Raw genomic sequence first — 5,803 nt, forward strand, 5'->3', positions numbered from 1 at the left:
GCAACCTTCCCAGGGGTCACTCCCTGCCACACCTGCACCTGCCTCTCCGCCGACCCCCAGGACCCAGCTGTGCAGTGTGAGGAGGCTGCCTGCAACACCACCTGCCCCCAGGTGAGCTCGCCCTTGGGCTGGGCTGGGGTCTTGCTTCCTCCAGAGGGAGGGAGTGCAAAGCCAAGGGAACGGCCGGGGCCAGGGGCCAGGAGGGCGGGGCAGACAGAGAGGAGATGCCGGAAGCAGGGCTGAGGCTGAGTGGGAACAGCCGGGCAGGGACACGGCTCAGGGCCACTGGGCTGCTGGGGTGGGCACGGGGGCAGGCCAGGTGGGAGGGGCTGACCACCCTCCTGTCCTGCAGGGCTTCGCGTACCTGAGCGCGGCTGGGCAATGCTGCGGGACGTGCGTGCAGCACGCCTGCCTCACACCCGACGGCCAGCCCATCCAGGTAACAGGAGGGCGTGTGGGGGCATCTCAGCCCCTTCCTGGGAGACCCTCACCCCCAGCCGGCTCAGCACACAGGTAGTCCCCACCCTGCCTCCACCCTCCGCCTTGCATTTCAGCCCAACGGAACCTGGGTCAACAGCCGGGTGGACAACTGCACCGAGTACCGCTGTGAAGTCGAGAACGGGCAACACGTGCTCACCCCACAGCCTTCGCCCTGCCCCGTGGTGTTCAGCTGCAGGGTGTGTGCCAGGGCCCCGCCCCACCCCAGAAAGCCCTGCCCAGGGAAGCCCCGCCCACCCAGGAGGACCCACCCCATCCCAGAAAGCCCTGCCCAGGGAAGCCCCACCCAGGGAGGCCCCGCCCACCCAGGAGGTCCCACCCCATCCCAGAAAGCCCTGCCCAGGGAAGCCCCACCCAGGGAGGCCCCGCCCACCCAGAAGGCCTCACCCCACTCAGGGAGGCCCCTCCCTACCCCAGAAAGTCCTGCCCAGGGAAGCCCCACCCAGGGAGGCCCCGCCCACCCAGGAGGCCCCTCCCCACCCCAGAAAGTCCTGCCCAGGGAAGCCCCACCCAGGGAGGCCCCACCCCACCTGAGAGGCTCCACCCCAGCCCCACCCCCATCCTTGGCCCTGCAGGGGACCCTGAGGAGGACTGGCTGCTGCTACTCCTGTGAGGAAGAGGGTAAGTGAAGGCCAACCTGCCAGTGTCCTCTTGTCCCCACCCCCCAGGATTCCCGCCCAGACTTGTCCCACTGGGAGCCCAGGGACCCTGGCGCCCAGACCCCGCACTGAGTCCGGGGGTAACGGCAGGCTGGTCCCGCGTGGAGGGCGGGCACTCCCAGGGAGGGCCTGCCGGGCTCTGCACTGCCCTTCCTCCTCCCAGACTCCTGCCAAGTCCAGGTCAACACCACCGTCCTGCGCAACGGGGACTGCGTGACCGAGGGGGCGGTCAACATCACCTTCTGCGAGGGCTCTTGCCCCGGAGTGTCCAAGTGAGTGGGCTCCCGGCCCTCCCCGCAGAGTGCGTGGCCACCCCAGCCACACAGCACCCACCGGGCCTGTCCGCACCCCGCGCTGGGTCAGGAGGACCTGCACCTGCTACAGGAGGGAGAGAAGCTCCCCCCACCCCCCCACCCCACAGCGCTCCCTGGCTGCGGACTCACGTCCAGGGGCCTGAGGGGCAGCGTCCGCCTGGGGAGGGTGGGCAGAATCAGAGTGTCCGTGGACCCCCCACGGCCCTGGGCTGTGGCCAGCTGTGAGCAGGAGTGGCCCGGAGGCTTGCAGCCCTTGGCCGGTGAGGCCTGGCTCCAGGCCCCAGGGGAGGGTCTCCAGAGGTCAGCAAGAGGGAGGAGCTGGTTCAGGGAAGACAGAGCAGGGCTCAAAGTGACCCTGACGCCCAGAGAACCGCCCCATCCAGGAAGGGAAAGCCCTGCTTGCTCCAAGAGCGACCGTGAGGCCACTTGTGGACGGCCGGGGCGACCACCCCCAGACCCCAGGGGCCGTCAGGGCCACGGTGGCCGGTCCTGAGGGCAGCCCCGCCCGCGCAGGTACTCAGCGGAGGCCCAGGCCATGCAGCGCCAGTGCACCTGCTGCCGGGAGAGGCGGGTCCACGTGGAGACCGTGTCCATGCGGTGTCCTGACGGCACGGCCATCCTGCACACCTACACCCACGTGGACGAGTGTGGCTGTGAGCCAGCCTGTGTCCCCGCACCCACGGTACCCACAGGGACCCCTGTCCTCCCAGTCTAGGGGCCCCCACGCCCCCTCCACCTGGAGCCAGGACATGCATCACTGACCAGGAAAACCTTAGGCGGCCTGTTCCACGGAGCCCACCCCACCGTGGCTCCCTCCACCTCTGCTCACCTTCCGCCACCCCACTGAGGGAATGGGCACCCCAGGCTGATGGTCAGTGGGGACCTGCCCGGGCCCTGCCCTCACGGACCCTGTGGCCTGTGTTGGCCACCGGCCCCTCCCTGGCCTCCCCGCACCGAGGCCCAGCTGGCCCCTCCAGCAGCCAGAGAGCAGACGGGCCAGTCCGGGCACGGCAGCCACCACAGGGAGCTGTGCCAGGCCAGGTGGGCACCTGCCCATGCCTGCTGCGGGAGTCCCGGGCTGAGGGCCCGGTGGCCAGGTCAGAGAGGGCTCAGCACCCAAACACCCCTCTGTTCACCCAGCCCCCGTTTTGCTAATAAACTCTGAGCATTGTGCACGTTTCCTGTCCTGACGTCCTTTCCTGCCCGCCGTGTCCGGCTCTCCCGCCCTCTGTGGGCCCCCCCCACCGGCTGCGCGATGCCCCGAGGATGGCGCTGGGCCCGGCAGGCACCAAGGGGCCAGAGAGCCACCGGGGGGACGGTGGGGGCGAGGGGCACCCAGGGTTGGGCTCAGGCTGTGGGGCACCGGCCAGACACGAGGGCTCAGCCAAGGACCCAGAAGTGGCCCCAGCCGTCACGCGCACACAGGGCCGTGCAGGACGGAGGAGCCAGCGGGCCTCGTGCGCAGGCAGGAGCGGCGGTGGGTGCTGGGGCCCGAGGGTGACCTGCACCCCGTCCTGTCACGCCTTCCCTCGTGTGTTTTCTTCGGGGCACTTGTCACAGACGAACTCGCATCTGGCCTTTCCTGCCTCCGCCCTGGGGCAGGGGTCTCTGCCCTTCCTGGCCGCCGCTCTGTCCAGCACAGAGAACGCCGGCGCAGAGGGGCTGGGAGGGACCGCAGGGGCGGGTGCAGCTGGCCCTGGCTCTGGGCTGGCTGCGCGGAAGGTGGGCAGGTGGGCACGGGGGGGCAGAGGCAACACCCACACTGGCCCAGGACACCTCTGGTGGGGGTTCAGTGACCTGACTTCCCTGCGGCCCCGGCTGGCCCGGCGAGGAGGGCCTGGGCTCTCTCTTGCCACCGCCGGCGCTCCAGCCTTGCCCACCCGCCTCGCCGAGGTCTGGAAGGGGAGACCACGCCAGGGCTGTGCCGGCGACGGCTGGGCGCTGAGGAGGCTGCAGGCACGCGGCTGCGGGCGGCAGGGCAGGGCAGCTGCCACTGGAGGTCACCTCCTGTGCACTGACCCTGCGTGGCCACCTGCGAGCCAATGACATCTCCTCAGACCCATCACCACACACGCGGGGCTTCATGCAATGTGCGCTATTATGTCTCCCCCTTTACAGACGGGGAAACCGAGGCACAAAGGGAGGAAGAGAGTCGCTTTAGCAAGGGGCAAAGCTGGGCTGAAGCCCAGGCAGTGTGACTTGAGTCCCCAGAGAAGGCAACTATAAAAACAAACACCAAGAATAACAACAAAACAATGTTACTTAGGCTTTAAATGTTTTTTAAAACGGATCTCTGGTTTCCAGAGGGCAGTGGGCGTGTCTCCCCCACAGAAACAAAACCAGGACAAGGATGGAAGAAACCAAAATAGCAGCATCTGAAAACAAGAAAATGAGTCTGTCAAGCGGACAGAGTCCCCGAACGGGAGGTGTTTGGGAGGCGCCAGCGGCAGAGGAGGCCCATCCGGGCCGAGACCGTCCAGGCAGAACCGTCGGGCCCGGGACCTTCCAGGCAGAACCGTCGGGCCCGGGACCTTCCAGGCAGAACCGTCGGGCCCGGGACCTTCCAGGCAGAACCGTCGGGGCCCGGGACCTTCCAGGCAGAACCGTCGGGGCCGAGACCTTCCAGGCAGAACCGTCGGGCCCAGGACCTTCCAGGCAGAACCGTCGGGGCCGAGACCTTCCAGGCAGAGCCGTCGGGCCCCAGGACCTTCCAGGCAGAACCGTCGGGGCCCGGGACCTTCCAGGCAGAACCGTCGGGCCCGGGACCTTCCAGGCAGAACCGTCGGGCCCGAGACCTTCCAGGCAGAACCGTCGGGCCCGGGACCTTCCAGGCAGAACCGTCGGGCCCGACACCTTCCAGGCAGAACCGTCGGGGCCCGGGACCTTCCAGGCAGAACCGTCGGGCCAGAGACCATCCAGGCAGAACCGTCGGGCCCGAGACCTTCCAGGCAGAACCGTCGGGGCCGAGACCATCCAGGCAGAACCGTCGGGCCCGGGACCGTCCAGGCACAACCGCTGGCGCAGCGCGAGCAGAAGCCCAGGAAAGGCAGCGGGCGACGGGGCCGTGTCCCCGGCCAGCAGGTGTGACAGGAGGCGTTTAGGATTTGAGGACACGGAGACAGATCCCGAAACCTCAGCATTTTCCCAAAGCGCCAACGGAAGGAAGAGGGTGGCAGCAGGCAGTGTCCTCAGACCACGGCCCCAGCCCACGAGTGACGCTCCCGGCAGGTGCGGGACGTCGAGAGAGAAGAAACCCAGGCCCGGACTCCGGACACAGGTCCACAGCCCGCCAGGCTGGCGCTCCAGAGCAAGTGACGAGGGCACCGTCCCCACAGGGCTGCTCCTGCCCAGGCCTGCGTGAGCCCCTCGCCAAGCTCGGCCTCCAGGAGTTGGAAAGGGACTGTGCAGCCGCAGAGGCGCCCGCGCGGCGAGGGTGAGCGGGGAAGCCGGCGCCGTGCGCGTCGTGTCCAGGTGGGACACGCACCTCGCGGAATCCACGGGCCGCGCGGCGCTCCTCCACAGCCAGCGCTTCCGGGCTGATCTGCGGAAACCCTGCCCTGGCCCGGGATCAGGGGTCCTGCCTTCTGCGTCATTCCCCGACGGCTCTGCAGCTTTGCCTCCGCCTTGCTGTTCCGCGTCCACCCAGCATCGGCGTCTGGAAGTGGCAGGAAGTCGGGGTCTGACTGCCGCACCGCGAGCCGCGGAGCCCACCTGTCCCCACCGCACGGCCTCCGCGCGGTCCGGGTGTGTCTGAGCAGGTTTCTCCACGTCACTCGGCTTTGGCAAGAATGTCTCGACTCTTCTCAGTTTGGGATCAACTCACTGAGCTTTACAAAAACCACCAGGAAACAAGGGCCTGCTGGGGCCGTGGGACTGCACGGCTGTCACTGAGCGCAGCTGACACAGATAGCGTGACACCCACCGCGACCCTGTGCCCGGGCTGTGAGCGGGGCTCAAGGGCCGACATGTCCCCACGCGGGAGCCGTCACCAGAGGAGCGTCCCAGCTCCACCGGGCCCTCGTGGAATGAGGAATGTGGGGGGCCCACGCCCCAGGTATGAGCAGCCTAGAAACGGGAGCGACAAACACGCAGCAAACCGCACACGGCTCGGGGCGAGGAGCCGGCCAACACGCCCAGTCCCGCGGGGCCTGGTCCTTCCAGTTTAAACCAGAAAACAAGCAGTTCTCAAACGTTCCAGGTGAGCGTTCCGACTCTACCCGTTGGATCGCACCCGCCCTCCCGCAGCCCCCGGACGGGCCGTCCATGCAGAACCTCGGCCTGACCAGACATTGCCTGTGCACGGGCAGCGAAGCCAAAACACTCAGCCACACA

Source organism: Eulemur rufifrons, chromosome 6 (assembly GCF_041146395.1).
Source record: "Eulemur rufifrons isolate Redbay chromosome 6, OSU_ERuf_1, whole genome shotgun sequence".
In the NCBI taxonomy this organism is placed as follows: Eukaryota; Metazoa; Chordata; class Mammalia; order Primates; family Lemuridae; genus Eulemur; species Eulemur rufifrons.